The 18086-nt window shown below is 30.6% G+C and overlaps 1 protein-coding gene across 1 annotated transcript in view; it reads left to right on the top strand.

Moving 5' to 3' along the window:
- The window catches only part of PHYHIPL (phytanoyl-CoA 2-hydroxylase interacting protein-like), a 39084-nt gene that overhangs the window by 10546 nt on the left and 10452 nt on the right, over positions 1–18086 (top strand). The gene's annotated exons all lie outside the window — the stretch shown is intronic.

Below are 18086 nucleotides of genomic sequence, written 5' to 3'. Positions count from 1 at the left end.
GTCTGCCATGCCATGTGGTCACCTCCAGGGCAGGCAGGGATCGAACTCATATGGAAGTAGCTTAAGCTTCTTAGTGCAGTGCTTTAACCTGCTGCACCACCAGGGAGGGCCTTTATTTCTTTTTTTAATGAGCAATTACTACTTAATGAAGACTGGCAATAATTTTTTTCAGGAGCTAGAATTCTCAATTTTTAAAACAAAAATTTTTCATCACACCTCAGTATTACATTACTCAAGGTGGGGAATAAAACTTCAACTTAAGTAATAGTCTTTGACTAAATTGAAATCTTGAAATACTTTAAAATCTTTTCTTTTTTTTTTAAGATTTATTTATTTATTCATTTTTCCCTTAATGCATTTGCCCCAACATTTCTGACAGTTTAGTTGATGGTGTGTTGAAAACTGATATGGATATTATTTTTTTTCCATTCTATATTTTACCATCCTTGAGAAATTTTACCATGAGGAATTTCTACAAAAGCAAACGGATCTATCACATTTCATATCTAGCTAATGGGAAAGATTTTTACAAAGTCTAAACATTTGAATTAGTCAAATAACGGGTTGAGTAATTTTCTATTCTCTGGATCTTCCAACATATACCAGTATTCCATTTCAGTTTTTTTAAATTAGTAAAACAAAGCATTTTACTAATTTAACATATATTTCAATGTCATAAGTGAGGAGTTAATAAACTTTCCTCATTCAATTTTATATGCTTTGTTCTAAGCATATTTGAATTATTAGATTTATAATAACTTCAGACTTTTTTTTCAAAATTAAGAAACTTATCAGGGACTATATAACTATTTGCAAATTTTGTTTTATAAATACCAATGAAACCCTAGCATTTTTTATTACTAAAATGTAAATTCTACTGACAGGACTATTAATTGAATTTGAAGTTTGCATTGTAATTGAGTTTTGGAGAATAAGTATTTCCACCATTTTTATTTGTGATAAACATTTATTTGTGATAAACAATGTGATAAACATTAGCTGAAAAATAAATTGGTTCTAATTGATAGTAAGACTTGAGACATTTGACCCAAATCAATTTCAACACATATATATTAAGATTTGTTTAGTATTCCCTGATTTTTAAATAGGATTCCATTTCTACTTTTATAAGTAATATTGCTTATCTTGGGGAAAACTATAGTCCTATCCCAAACCTAGAATAATTTCATCACAGATATGATTAGAGAAGTACACAAAGCCTATAGTATGACTAATCTATTTAACTTTTTATGATGAAAAGGGCTAAGCAAGTGCACCCTACACCTTACTGTCATGTAATTTGAATGTTGCATACAAATATGTAATGTGTGACTACAAAATTTTAATTGAGCATATGCTTGCTGACTTGTATTCTAAAGACAAACATGAGATAACCTTTTCATACCTGTGGCATTTTTAGCACTGAGTCAGCAAGCAAACTTTTAGTTTGATGTTAACTCAAAATTACATCTCACAGATTAGTTGAATATGTGCTAGTTTTAAAAAGTTTTTAAAAGTTTTAGGGTAATTAAAAAGAAAGTTAAATGAGTATATTGTTGAACCCCTTAATTGTTAAACATTGAAATTCTTAGTGCTTAAAATTTATCACCTAGAGTGATTGTTAAAAATCGAAATTGTTAGGCCCCATCCCAGAGTTTCTAATTGATTAGCTCTGTAGTGGAGCCCAAGGATTTGCATTTCCAACAAATTCCCAGGTGATGGAATCGGAGCCCACATAGGGTGACTAAAGAAGTTACTTGGTAAGAAGAGATAATAAATATTTCTAAGTCTAGTATCTCTTAGTAAATACTATTCTTACATCAATTAGAGGAATAAATTGGAATATTGAGTTTAAGAATTTAGCCATTTATAAGACAACAGTTACAAATAACAGATAAGATAGGTAGAAACTGGGTGTGAGATTGAACAAATTTACCAAAGCAAAAATCAGTCAACTTTGTGATTAAACTAGAAGTATAATACATGGAAATAGAGTTATTGATGAAGGTGATTGGGAGATTAGGTATATTTTACACTATAAAGTAGACATTGATGGTGGTGGGGATTATGAAGGAATAGCCTTAATAACAAGCTGTTTTAGATGTTTTGGGAGCATACATGGGACCATCCAGAAGGATAATAGAAATACTCATCTGTGTCTCATAGGAAAGTTGTTTGTGAAGATACAGTATGAAAATTCAGTAGTCCATTTCAATTGTTTTTATGTTTTTCTAATTTCTCTTTTTATCAAATGTTGTTCCTTCATTTTTCAGCCAGTCTTTTAGACCCAAGTCAGTTGTTGAACAGCTCATTAGAGTAAATAAATTAGAATGTTGATTCCTTTTTTTTGTGGTGTCTAAGAAGAAACATTGAAAATATTTATGATATAACCTTCATTTGGCTTGGGTTGGATGGTTGGTGTAGTTAACATGGAAGAAATATAATTGCCCAAACTCTTTTTGATATATTTTCCCTTCTATTTGACACAAGAGAATTAAATGCATGCTTTTTTGTTTGTTTACTGTGGAAAAACACTTAATTTTTCCTTCCTTGATTTTAGTCTACAGTGCATAAAATAAATGAACTGTTAGAACTCAAATTAGCACAAAATAATGATACTGGAGTTTAAATAAGTTAAAATCTCCAAGAAAGCTATAGAAATATGGTAGGTTGGTGATGGCTTTTCATACTGAACATATGACCAAGATATTCTTTTGACTTCTAACTACTAATTTTGATGTATACTAGGATATTTATTGAATACTAATTGAAATAAGACAGTCTTTTTTTACACTTAATTGTTGTTGTTTTTTTAGATTTTAAGTTTAAACTTTCCATAAAAAGAGATTTTATAAAATTTTTTTCAAGCTGTGCTAAGATTGGTTGTTTGATCTTATTTATATTTATATTATAGTGCATATCTGTTGTTAATTTCCTGGAACTTTACTTAGCTTGTTATTTAGTGATTTTTTTTTTAATGAGAATACCTAATAACTAAAGCACAGTTGTTCTAAACTTAATGTTTTCATCATTTGTTTTGCTAAAAGTCTTACTCATTCAAATTCTGATATAATAAATGATATATCAATTGTAGTAAATGATAAAATTTACAATTATAAAATTTGAGGTCTAAGTAGTGATAAATATACCATATGTAATCTGACCACCTCAATCATTCTACACCATGCATTTTAGAATTGTATCTTCATTCATATAACCATTTTTAAAAGCTTTGTAAATATTTCTAAAAACTTCTTAAGGGTCACAAGCAGTGAACTGTTTCTTCTCAGGTCTCATAATGCTTTTGAGAAATCTAATTTTAGGATTTTTTTGTTAGTAGTACTAATACCTTACAATTTTAATTTTCTGACATACAATGAGCACTTAGTTTCATTATCATGTATTAATATTTTAATTACAATCTTAAATGTTTCTCTGGATACATGCATAATACTATTCCCTAAAGATAATGTGTACTCTTATTTTCATTGCACGTTAAAATGCAGATAAGCTGCCCGGTAAGGAAATCTGATAGAAAATGTAAGCATACAATATTTTAATCACTGAAAAATTATTTTCCCTGTAATACTGTCATTTTTATAATGTTCTTGTTTCCTTTAGAAAAAAATTTACAAAGGCAAAAATGACAATAAACTGTAATACCAATTAAATTGTCTTAAATAAGGTTTCTTTAATTGCCAAGTTTCCACAAGGGAAATTATATAGTAGTTATTGGAAATTCAAATCTTTAACATTTTTAGCTTTATTTTTATATAAGCCATGTTAATGATAGCTAAATTACAACTTTTCTGACAGTTGAATTTCAAAATCACTTAAGAATGTTGCATGTGCTTATGAGTTTGCAAAGCTTGTGGGCCAACATGTATAGCAGTATTTTTGTTTTGAAGCACATAGAACTCTTATGAAATATTAAAAATATTGTTTAGTAGAAAATGACTCCTTGGAAAGCTCAGTTTATGATAGAAGAAAACAGAAAGAAAAGGACTTTACTCAGAATAGGTTTTTTTTTCCCCAATTAAAAAGTATTTTGCAAGATTCTTGCATTGACTAATTTTGATATACTAGCATTGTAAGGTATAAAATAATTTATTATAGTGCCAGAATTTAATTGCTCTTAAAGTGATTTTTATTGTCTTATATTGCCATTAAGAATCTGTGAATAGTTGGCTTATATTTTTCTCTTGTATTCTATTACTTTTTATTGGAAAATCATATGCCTTAATGTTTTTACAAAGTAAGGGCTTTCCAAAGTGATGTGTATATTTTATAAATGCTATGGGTGTTTATATGAACCCCAGAAGGCACATAAGACAATCATTGAGCTATGGAAGAAAGTAGTAGAATTTATATTAGAATTTATTTTTATCTTATCTAAAATAAGCAAAAATAAGCTTCATTAAACATATGTATAGATTATTAGTTTATCAAACTGTATTTTTGCAGGCTATCTTTTTATAACTGATAGATGATAGATTGAGAAATGAAAAATGTTGTTTAGTAAGGTAACTACTGATGTACTTTCTCTATTACAGTGAACACTTTCTTGCAGGGTACCTTTTCCAAATGTCACAATACTTGAAACCAAGTATCTAAATCAAATTTAAACTGATAACTACTATATCACAAGTGTTAAAATATCAGAGAATTCAGTCTCATACTTCTTAGTGTTAAAAATAAATTTAAAATGTTATTTAAAATTTCCAGTTTGTTTACATTCTGCATTCTTCTTAATATATTAGTGTGTGTGTGTGTGTGGGTGGGTGTGTATAATTTACAGGAAATGACAGTACCTATATTATTTGAATACTGAATGTTTTTTATAGAAATACAAGATCCAATTTTCAAAGAACATTTTTTTATTATAGTCTGGTTTTACATCTTTTCAACAAGTATATCTAATAAATTCACTTAGTATTAAAAGGGTACTATGATTAAAACATAAATATGTATACTTTATCAAAAAAATTCTGAACTGTATTGACATAATGCATTGTGAAGAAATTAGATTAACTCCCAGTACTCTGGAAACCAAAAGAAAAAATCTTTAGTTGTATTTATGAAATCTCAATTTAGATACTCATTAAGGAACTAAAATATATCACAAATTTAGAAACATCTTCTCACTACTATTCCCATTAATAGCCTTCTTTCCCAGAACATGTTTAAATTATCTTCCCCAAACATTGACCTTGAGAGATTCTCTACAAAAAGACTTAATGTTACTTGAATTTCTTCTCTTTAGTACTTAGATTTTATCTCTTAAAACTGTATAACTGAATGGTTGAAAAATCTCTCTTCCAGTCACATCTTTATCTTTAAACTCTTTTGACAATAGATTTTCAGCATTTGTGTACTTTCATGAGCATGATTACAGTTTTCTCTTTTAGGATCATTGGTTTGGTTTGGCCATTTAACACCAAGTTAATAAAGCACGGCTGGCTCACTAACCAGCCAACCATTTTTTCCATCTATAATCCATGTGTGTTCCTTCCAACATCATGCAATGTATGAAATGTATTGCTTTACATCATACAAATTATTGTATCAATCTCTCCCCTACTCTTACTCTTCTTCAGTTTACCCCTGTCTTCTATAATATTTGGATTTGCTACCAGTTTATTGTCTTTATTTCCTACTTCTGTACGATTGTACTTGTTGGGTCCCTGACAATTCAAGAATCTGCTTTCCTTTTAAATTCAGTCTTAAAATAGTTACCCTCTCTCTATTCCATTATTCACATTTATTCTGTTTCCAAAGTGCTTTTTTGCTCTTCTTGAACATTGATTTTTAAAGATTTATTTTTATTTATGCATAAACGAATAGGGGAATAGGCCATAGGTGAAAGGGTGATTCACAGAGACAGAGTAGGGAACAGAACAGGCAGATCTACTGGAAAATACTGCTGAGGGGAGCAGCAGGCAAGACAGAAGAGGTCTGCTGTACCATATATAGGTTAGCTCCCTGGCTGGTAATTGAACTCAACAGCAGGAGTGGCTTTGAGACTTAACCCCTCCATCACAAGGAAGGCCCCATTGCACATTATATTACTGCCTTTTATTTTATCCTAAGTCAAATAGAATTTCATTTGGGTTTTTGTTGCTAATTATTTAGGGTTGTGCCTGATCTTGATTTGCATTTGTATCCTCTTGTGGAATCAAGCACCAAGGAAGAGTATGCATAAGTAGAACTGAATCTATATTATATCTGCCTTCTTATTTTGAAAGGTGCCAGCTCTTTTTTGACCATATCTACTATGATACAGTGATTTTGAAGAATTAGAATATTGTTTAAGCCTTTTCCATTTCCAGTTTCAGTCTCTGAATAATGAAATTTAAAACTTACTAACGATTTTAAAAGTATAAATTAAATATTGAGGGTGATATTTTAAATATATAAATTTGAATCTTTATTTGCAGGTTGACATTTTATCATTCTTTTTTGTCTAATAAAAGTATAAGACAGTAATAGGCCCTATATAAGGAATAATTATAACAGAAGCTTAGTTATGATCACTGAGTGTAAGAATTGGAGCTAGTAGAGATTAGATCAGAGAAGAAAGTATGCCTGACCTTGAAGGCATAATAATTTTAGTGCTAGAGAATACCTTTAAAATATCTAATTATAACTTGTCCATTTTTAGATGTGAAAGGCAAGGATGATTCAAGTTAGTTACATATTAAATACAGAGCAGGCTCAGGATTTGAATCAGCATTATTTAAATCCAAAGTTCATGCTCTTAACTAAAGTATCATTATACAAAATGAAATCAACAGGTACAGTTCATACATGAGTTTTAAAATGTTTGTTACTGTATTTTTATTTTGTAATTTTACCTACACATAATTTTGTACAAAGTCAGAGCCACACTAGTAAAAGCAATAGCACAGTACCTCAACTTTTGTAGAATGTAGTAGGCAGTAGGTAGGGTTACATTTCTTAGCTATTTATGTAGGAATTCCTTTCCTTTGACTAGAAAGGGAACAAAAAAGGCCTAAGTTGTTGTTATAGAAATCTTTATCAAAATCAAGTTTCATGAAAGTCTTTATGTGGCTATGGAATGTAAAGTTTTGGTTATGTCAAAAGACCAACTTGAGAAAAATTTAATTAAAAGAGCTAACATAGGTAAAGTATATAAGCTATAAAATATGCCTTTAATATTATAAATGTTAAATTTAAAATATCCTAATTTACTAGAAAATTGTATCTTAACATTAAAATATGAAAACTGATAACTAAAGTACCATTTGAACTCTGTTACTATTAAGGTACATGGTATAATGTAAGGGAACAAGTGATATAAATGTGTTCAAGTATATATTTATATAAATTTATATAAGCAGTCTAAATAGTGATGGTAAAAGTTATATTTTATTATAGGGCAGATGATGATTTCTACCAAGCTCAGGAATTGGTGGAGATTTGAAATTTTCCCTTTCAGTCAAATGAGAATTTGTGTATTTAAAAGAGAAGTAGGTGTATCATTAACTTCATTTTCCCTGGGCTCAAATTTAATTTGGATCCATTCCTATGTTAAGTAGGAAAATGAAAAGACCAGCCTTTGGTTTATATTTCTTTTTTTTTTTTAATGTGGATTGTGTATCTGACTTTTTAAACAGTGATACTGAAAATTGAGACTTTTTTTCTGATATATTAAGAATTGCCTTCACGAAGAATACCATTTCAATATACTAAATAGAATATTCATATTTTCATATTCTTCATTTGTTCATTCATCATTCACTCAACAAACATGTATTAGGGTCAGAAGTCTCAAAGTTGATTGACTTAAATTAACAAGGAGACAAAATCTTTCCCAATCCCTTGTAGAAATTTTATTAACATTATTCTGATAAAACAGCTGTTTTGCCTAAGTGACATTCTACATAGTTGTTTTTCAGAAATACAAGAATATACTAATGTTGCCAATGGAATAAAAAAGGAAGTAGCCATTCCATCTATTTTCCACATATTTTTTTCTAATTACAATTGTATTTCCTTCTTACCATCCATGAGATTTCTCAATTGCTCATGTAATCAACATTGTCTTTATTTTATCCTCTAAAGGCTTAGTTACCTATTTTAGCTCTTCATGGAGAGTATATTTGTGAGTTTTCTTATCATGTATCTTCATAAATGAATATCTTATATCCTCTGCTTAAATAATGGTATGGTATCCTACTTACCAGTGCTGGAGAACTGCTGCACATCGTCCATAATTCTACTACATCTAATTTTGTTCAGGCAGAGGAACCAGTCACTCTAAAAGTTTGGATTCTGGGGTTACAACAGTAGCAGGATTAGAATTATTACTGATCCCTAAATCTTAGCCTCTGATTCTATTTTCACAACTTGAATTCCTTAGTATCATAGTTAAGTTTTGCCCTTATTCAGCCATTGTGGTAATAATTTTCTATTTGAAAATGGATACTGTAAAAAATTCAAGGTCAGGATTTCATTACCATCAACTCCTTGGCATTACTTTGTCTCAGAACATTGATTCTACTAATTAGACTCTGTCTTTGATAAACTCTTTGAGCAAGCCTCTACTTTAATCTATCTCTAGCAATTGAATCCCTGTTTTCATCTATAAATAAATCATGGCTTACTTTCTTTCATACTATTCTAGTTCCTTCTAGCCTAAGATATTTTTGAATATTAGGATTTTATCTCTTATGATTCCTCAGAAGTTGGCCCCCCTTGGTGGCCCTGATCACTTATAATTTTTCCTGTTGTCTTTTATTATATTACTTCCTCTCTCTCCATACCATACTTTGCCTAATTAATGTGACTTCAATCATTTGTAGACTGCCAGTTTCTATGATAGTCTATGTAGGTTACCTTGCCCTTCCTGCTCTTTAGAAATTCCCTGACTGATATCTCCACTTCAAAGTTCTGTCTAATCTCTAAATCTTTTCATATTGTTCACAACATAATCCACCCCAATCTTTTTTTTTTTTTTTTAGTATTCATCTAAAAATTCTGTGTGAAGACTGATTACTATAAATCCAGCAGATGACTAAGCCTGATGAACTTTCCATGTGGTTTTTGGGTTTAGAAAAATACATTTACTTTACTTCAAAGTTTTTTTTAGGAATTTGTTTTTCTAGAAACAAATTTACTTTAGTCAAACTTTTTTACTATATAAAGAGATAATTATAATGGCTACCATTTAACTTAAACCTGTACTGGTTTGGTTGTTTTAGTTACTTCTTTTGGTAGCTTTTGGAGAACTGAATCTAGAGACATGGACAGGATAAAAAATGTACCTATTAGTCCATGCTAACTTATTCCATTTTAAGTAATTAAACAAAACTATAATTTATCTCCTGCACTGACCATGTTATATGACATCCCAAAATTATGGAAAACATGACATGATACATTATCATATTAAATGACATCTCAAATAAGTAAATATGGCTTATTTAATGAAACAATACAGCAAGATAGTCTCTAGTGAGCCACAGACTACTAAGGATAGAGGGGAAATTTTCTGTTTGCCTTCCAGGTTCTTCTTGAGCTGGTCAAGTAATCAAAACATCAGACAGATTAATATGTAATCAATTTAATTAAATATATGTGGAGTGTACATAAATTCAAATTTTGTATTAAATAAGACAAAAGAGAGTTTCTATTTTGAGTTAAAAAATGGGGTAGAGGCCCTCCCTGGTGGCGCAGCGGGTTAAAGCACTGCACTAAGAAACTAAAGCCACTTCCCCATGAGTTCGATTCCCGCCTGCCCCAGAGGTGACCACATGGCGAGGCAGACCTCTCCTGACCCGCCCGCTGCTCCCCTCAGCAGTGTAATTCATTGATCTGCCTGTTCTGCTTCCCACTCTGTCTCTGGTGAATGCTCTCACCCTCCGCATCTCTGGCCTGTACCCCAGTTCTGTACAAATAAATAAATAAATCTTTAAAAAAAAATGGGGTAGAGACTTCGGAATTCAAAGAGAGGAAAAAGTGACTCATAGGAAAAATCAGATGCTCAGTAACTGGATGTTTGCCTTGCTATATTGCATAGCTTTCATTAATGGAAAGGTGGTTTCTGGAGATGGTCCTAAATCTGAATAATCCTAATCTTCGTTATTCTATGAATTTAAGTTAATGCTATTAATAAGCTATTAGTATTATTTGTAAGGCCTTCACTGACATAGCTCAAAATAATCCACGTGTAGTTGATACATTTTGGTGAGGCCTTTCCTTGAACGAAAACAGAAATCATAGCTACCCTACCTTATTTAAGAATATCATAAAAAGAGCTTTCATTTAACTAAATGTAAATTTAACTGCCTTGCAACAAAGCATGTGAAAAAAACACAATTCTTTATGGGTCAAATGATTTTTATAGTTTGTGTTTGTTTTCTAAAGTGAGATTCATATTTCTGATTATGTATTTTTATTTTTCAAAAAGGGGTTTATATTTTTATGTTCCCATAGAGGTAAAATCAAGCTGTTACTGAAGTTTGTCCCTAAGTAACTATGGACCCTGTTGTTTGTAGTTTTTAAATATATATATATATATATATAATTAATTAATTAAATTCATCCCAGTGTAACACTTAAGATTATATGGTGCATAATTTGTGTGCCTTCCAAATAGTGCAGCATTTTCCTAAGGGTGGATTTTATTTGATTATCAAGTTATATATTTTACATTATAAATTAATAATATAGTTCAGTTAGTCTATAGGATTTTATTAGAAGTATTTGTTGCCTGTGTCATTTTCAAGGTGACAGTTGATAGAACAATTTTATATCTCTATTTCCTATCAACTTATACTGTAAGTTTTATAAATTAATTGGCAGTGATACTTCGTTCTGTATACGGTTCCAAGGTATAACTTTTGATTAATAATTTGCAGAAGACTTCAATGTGTAATAAGATCTGCAATCAATTTGGATGAAAGGGCTCTGTGAAAAAAAAAAAAAAGTTAATCTCATGTTGTCTTGTGCGCTTTGTTCTATGCTGCCAGAGGATCTACCAAGGAATCTTCTAGCATAGCATATGACCATATGATTTGCTACTCAGAATTAACTTAAGGGTTGCTTATTGTCCATGTTATTAAATATTAACTCTAACATTAAGAAAAACCCTCAATGACTGGTCCTTACCCTAATTATCCTGCTTGCTTTGCTTTATCATCCCATGCTGTCTTTGAAAGCTTGAGGAAAAAATATATTTAAAAGATAACCTTAAGTTTTAGAGTCACTAACTGTAGCTATGATTATTCTCTTAAAAGAAAAATGTAAAATTAATGATGTGATATAATTTCATGTTTAATGATACCTTTTAAGAGTTGGTTACTAGAGTTGGTTCAGAAAATTCTGATATCATGACATGAGTTTCAGCCACAGAATGTAGCACAGACTCAATGACTGCTATTTAGGGAATACTTACTATCTAATTGTGGGGGCTAATCAATTGAATAGCTAGGTCCTCTGCTGCAAATAGCCAATAGCACCTTGATTTAAATTTCAAAGAACAATATATATATATATATTTTTAAATTCAGGTGGCTCTTAATCAATAGTAAAGCTAGATGATATGGACATGGAAGGAATAGAAAACAAAGGATGGATCACAGCTAAAATTCTGCTACAAAATAGTCTTTCAAGTATACTATTGTCAGTGGATGCTCTCAACCACTGTCACTGACCCTTTTTCCAAAGGAAACCCATGTTCTGCCTCTGGATCAATAAAATGTGCTATTTCTAATTTATGAGAAAAGAGATGGGTTATTCAATTAATGATGCTGGGTCAGAGAGTCATCTAGATAAAAAATTAAAATGGATTCATACCCTGTAATATAAAGTCCGTGTGCATCAAAATTTTAAATATTTAGAAAATGACAGCAAAATGAGTCAGAAGGGGAAAGAAAATATCACTTATAGGAGGAATATAGGGGGGACAAATAAGAGATCAGGGAAAAAATAGCAATAGCAATAAACAAATAAAATTAACAGGCAACTATATAATCAGAGCCATTCTGCAAAGGGGGTCCGAGGAAGGATCAAAACAAAGGAGGGAAGAACACAAGGGACTATGGTGACTGTTTACAGGTGATTTGGTAATGGAAATTTTATGGGAATTTCACCTGAGAAGAGAAAGCATGCATTACGCAAAAGTGAACAATGATATATATATATTTTTTGAACATATATATATATATATATATATATATATAAACAAACATTTAGAGAATGAAACTGTAAAAGTAACAAGGAGAAACAGTGTGAAGTTTCTTTAAAAAGTGGAATCTGCTCTTCAAAATTGATGTAAGCCACATCTCTAAAAGCCCATGCTGATGACCCCGGGATCTATAGATAGCTCTTCTCCAAACTCTTATAGCACTTTCCATTAATACTTTATAACCCACCCTATATTTATATTGTATGGGCTTTGAAAGAAAAGGCTTTGATATCTTTGCCACTGCAAGTTCTGTGATCTTGGAGATTACTTATATGTACTCATGTGATTCACTTTAAAAAAAATGTGTAAGCATATATAAACAAATATGATTAATCGTACCTATACATATGTATGTGCATGTATGTGTGTGCATATATATGTAAATGTATATGTGCATATATATGTATATACTAGGTTGTATCGTCAGCTACTTGAAAGCATTTAACTATAGTGTCTCATTGATTCACATTTAAATTATCTTGCACTTCCACATTCAGCAGATGTCTGTTATACAGGTAGGTCATCTAGCCTTCTAACTGTATCTATATCTGCAGAAAAGAGCTTGTGATATGTGTTTTATTTTACTAACCTCAAAATTTGTGTATTACTTGTAGAGATCTGCTTTTTCCTTGAAGTGACAAGTGATAATGTACTAGACTACCTTTCACAAAAGTACATTTGCAACAAAGACATTGTTTAGTTTTCAAGTATATGGGGAATTTGAGTAAGTGGGTACTGGTCTATTCTTTTTATTTAGGAATTACAGTGTATTGATCAATTTTGTAACAGTGTTCTGGATACAAATAGACCTCTGTCTTTAAAGAAAATACTTTATAATGTAATAGCTTCTCTAATAATTGCAAGCATAGTTGCTGGTGAAAATAGGAATGAAATAAAATGAAAAGTAACTTGTCAGTAATAACTACTACTATATTTTTTACATTTCAATATTTTCAATATCTACTGCAGAGAAAAATGTACATGTTTTTTTCTTTTCTCTATAAAACATGATCATGGTGTTTGAATTTCAAAGTAATATTTGCTCTTAAAATATTTTATGTTTCTGTGCATACTGATGTGTGTGATTTTAGTACATTATCAGTGCATATTATTAAATACTTGTGAATAAAGTTGTTGTTTGTGCCACAGTGAAGAGTCAGATAATAATTCTATTGTATAAATCAGTATTCAAGTAAAAAAAAAATTTGGATAACTTTGACATTTATGATTCACAATCAAAACAAAGAATATTGAATGTATGTCACTCCCACCCTACTAAATAGATGTAAATACATAATTACATCCCTACTAAATAGCACTGTATCACTCTTACCTTCATTTGAGAAAGAGTTCTTATGAAGTTGTTTACCAGAAGAAACATTTAACCTTTATATCCAGAGATTCAGAAATGGTATAAGCATTTTTCTGACCTTGACCTTGGACTAAGACCAAAGTGAAATTCTCTTTTCACTCAGTGCATACTTGACAGACTGTTTTTTTCAAATGTCACCATAAGGTTCATAAAAATCAGACCTAAGTGTTGTAGTCTTCATGCTGAGTCATCCAACTCCTCAAGCTAAAGATTGTTGCTTAACTAGCCTCTCTTTGTTCGAACATTTTGGATCTGCATATTGGCTTGTGTTTTTCTTAAAAAGGGATAAAGTCAAATTTTGTGGTGCTTAAAGTTTACACAATTTTAGGTGCCCTATTTTGGAAAAACAACACAGTTAAGATATAAAAATCGAGTCCTTGAACAAGCACAAGAGAAAGGCCCTTAAAGCTTAAGCTTTGTTAACTTGGTAAAATTCACCTTTCCTGATGTACTAGGTATCGCTCCCCATTTTTCTTTGTTTATGTGAATCACTTGAATGCACATAAATAATCTCTCCAAGATCACAGAACTAGCAGTGGCAAAGGTATCAAAACTATTGATACCAAAGCCCATACAGTACAGATAGTAGAGTAGAACTGCAGAATTGTAAGCTATACAGTACTGACAGAAAGTCCTACAAGAGTACTGAGAGAAGCTGTCTGTAGACCCTAGAGTTATCAGCATAGGCTTTTAGAGATTCGGTTTTAGATCAATTATGAAGAATACATTCCATTTTTTTTTTTTAGCAACCCCTACACTATTTCATGATGACTGTACCAATTTCCTTTTCTACCAATTGTATACAAAGATTCCCTTTTTCCACATCCTCTCCAACACTTATCCTTTTTTCCTTTCTAATCATGTCACCCTGACAGTTGTAAAATTACATTTCATTGTAGTTGATATGTATTTCCATGATGATTGCTGATATTGAATGCCTTTTCATTATTTGCCTGTTGGCAATCTGTATTTGTAATCCTTGGGTAAATGTCTATTCAGGTCCATTTCTTGTTTTTAATAAAATTACTTTTTAAAATACTGAGTTCTATGACCTACTTTGTTTTGATGTGATTATTAATCCTGTATCAGATGTATATTTTGTAATCTGTAAGCTGCCCTTTCATTTTCTTTACTATACAGAATAGTTTGATGATATCCTACTTGTTTATTTTTTATTTCATTGCCTGGCTTTTGGTGTCATATCCAGAATATCACTGTCAAGGCCAATTCCAGAGCTTTATCCCCTAATTTTCTTCGGAGAGTTTAACAGTCTTAAATCTCAAGTGTTAAGTCTTGAAGACATTTTGAATTGATTTTTGTACACAGTGTAATTTTCATTCTTTTCCATTTAGGTATTTTCCCCTGCACCATTTATTGAAGAAATCATCCCTTATTCATTAGGGGTATTCTTTATGCTTTTGTCAAAAATTAGCTCACTGCAGATGTGTGAATCTACTTCTGCACTCTCTATTCTATTCCATTGGTCTCTTGAGTCTGTTGTTAGACAGTACCATACATATAGCTTTGTGAAATAACTTAAAATCAAGATTCTTCCAACTTTACTCTTCTTTCTAAAGATTGCCTTGGTTTTTGGGCTCTTTAATTCCACATGAATTTTATGATTATTTTTCTGATTTCTGTGAAAAATGTATTTTAATTTTAATAGATATTATGTCAACTCTTCATTTCTTTTGGGGGAGTATGAACATTTTAATGATATTAGTTCTTATGATCCATGACCATGACTTTTCATATATTTATGTCTTTAATTTCTTTCATCCATGTTTTATAGTTTTGAATATGTAGATCTTTCACTTCTTGGTTAAATTTATCCCTAAGTAATTATTATTTTTAATGTTATCACTTTTCAAAATTAATCACTGTTGTTGTAAAGAAATGCACCTGATTTTTGTAGGTTATTTTGTATCCTTTACTGATTTTATTTGTTAAAGCGGCTTCTTGGTAGAATCCTTATGGTTTTCTACATAAAGAATCACTATAATAAATTTCACTTCTTCCTTCTGATTAGATGCCTTTTATTTCTTCTGCTGACCTGATTGCTCATTCCTATTTGACACAAAAATTCCTCTTGTGGTAAAGAGGAGACATCTGTGTTCCCATATTTATTAAGAGAAGGGGATATTTTTCAGGCTTAAAGGAAGAGATCCTGCTGTTTGTAATAATAGATAAACCTAGAGGACTTTATGCTAAGTAAAATAAGCCAGACATATAATGAAAATATAGGTATGATCCCATTTATATGTGAATTCTAAAAAAGTTGAATGTATAGAATGGTGGTTACCAGAGACAAGGCTGTGGGAAATGGAAATACTGGTCAGAAGGTATAAAGATGCAGTTGTATAGGAAGAAAAAATCTAAATAATATATATTATTTAACTATAATTAATAATACTGTTCAGATCCTGGGTATCTGTTAAGAAAGTAGATTACAGGTGTTGTCATCATACAAAAACTAAAATGGTTACTATGAGAAAAATTATATGTTAACTTGCTTGACCGTAGTTATCATTTCATTTTGTTTATGTATAGCTGACCCTTGAACAGGGAGCTAAGGTTAAGGGTGCCAACCTTGCACAGTTGAAAATATAACTGTTTTAGCTTTTGATTTCCTAGAATCTTTAATAACCTTCTGTTTGCTGGAATTCTTACCAATAACATAAACAGTTGATTAATATATATTGTTTACATTTTATATATTCTACACTATATTCTTACAATAAAGTATGCTAAAATAAAATTAAGGAAATCATTAGGAAAATACATTTGTAGTACTGTATTTATTGGTATTCATGTATGTATTCAAAAACATTTATACCTGGACAAATGTTTACAATGAAAACAGAACCAAAAATGATCCCCTTCTAATCTATGAAAGAATAACCTTACATGGTAGGTTTTATCTAGGAAATCCAAAGAGACCCCATTTCCCTACAAGACTAATCAATTCTTTTCTAAAATAATAATCAGGTATTTGAAGTTAGTTGATACAATGAATCTGTAATTTCCTATCTGAAGTGTACTGGTCCCCTAAATTACATACAGTATTATAAATCAATGTTACCTCAATAAATAGAAGATAAATACATAAATATATAGTGTTTCTTAAAAAGGAATTGACTTATCTGAGGTTTTTAATTTAACTGATTAAATGAATTAGATATTTTTATCATAATTAAAATAATTTAAGAGTAACTTTAGCAACTGGAAAATCAGAAAAAGTTAAATAACAAAGTATTATATAATTCAGATGAATTCTACAGAAATTTCTACATTTACAATCCAGAAAGTTTTTCATTGTTATTTATATTTTAAAGATTATGGCATCCAGAATAGGTAAAAGTGTAAGCTTTTGCTGAATATACCTGGTTACAAATGTTTATATATTTATTGCTTTACTTTCCACAAGGTTATGAAAGTTTCCACATGCTTTCTTCCCTTCCCTTGTTTTCTGAAAGTATTCAGACCAGAACCAATTTTTTGGTTTTCATGAAGTCAGATCTGCAGGATTTGTCAAAGGCTAGACTATAATTTGGTGGGTGGGTGGGTGGTGAAGTGGGAGTTTTGTGGAGAGGGAATCTGGAAAAACTAGGGTGTGAGGGAGGAGTACACAGGAGGAATAAAGAAGGGCTCTTAGCATTATTGTTCAAGAAATAAAAGAACCTATTTCTAAATTTGTTTCCAAATGCTACAACACAACTTGAGATAATTCAATGTGGGTCAAAGATTTAATGAAACTGGGAATTGTCAAGTTTTATATCAATAAGATGTGAGTGTTGGTATGCAAATTACAATCTAATCTTCAACTAGAAAATATTGTAACAAAATATTTTAAATGTTGGTTAAGATTTAATGTTTTATTCTGTTAAGGGACAAGTTATATAACTGATTTATGATCTACCCTTTTAAATTATATGAATAATTACATTTATTTTCCTCTTCTGGGACACTGAACAGTATGTTGGTGTAGAGAATGCAAATGTAGGAAGGAGAAGTGGACTAAAATTTGATTCTAATATGCCTTTTCTGCATGTGAAACACACTTGGCATGTCTATATTTTCTTTTTGTCCTGCATCATTTACTATTCTACAGATACAATCCAAAGCAACAGCATTGTCTAAACAGAAGTGTGGGCCAGTCTTTAAAAAGCCAATAGCAGATCAGTTCTTTAAGATTTTAATGATCGATCACATTTTTCATCTTTTAACCTTATTCTTTTTTAGCACTCTAAATTTATCAAGATAGCATAGATAAATATTTCTAGAGTAATCCTGGACATAGTAACTTGAGTGTTCTCCAATATTATTTGTATATGTGTTATAACCATTGCATACTGTTTCTATATATAAATTTCCAAAAGGGAAGAGAAGAAACAATTTCATACTCTTATTGGTACCTCATAGATTTTAAAAAAATATGTATTTTCTTTATCTCATTGAACTCTTTCATTAACAACATTTATGGCATCAACTAACTTCAAACAA

Source organism: Condylura cristata, unplaced genomic scaffold, assembly GCF_000260355.1.
Source record: "Condylura cristata isolate star-nosed mole 26May11 unplaced genomic scaffold, ConCri1.0 scaffold00011, whole genome shotgun sequence".
Lineage (NCBI taxonomy): Eukaryota > Metazoa > Chordata > Mammalia > Eulipotyphla > Talpidae > Condylura > Condylura cristata.
The sequence above is the reverse complement of the archived record's forward strand: the minus strand, read 5'-3'. Positions and strand labels throughout refer to the sequence as shown.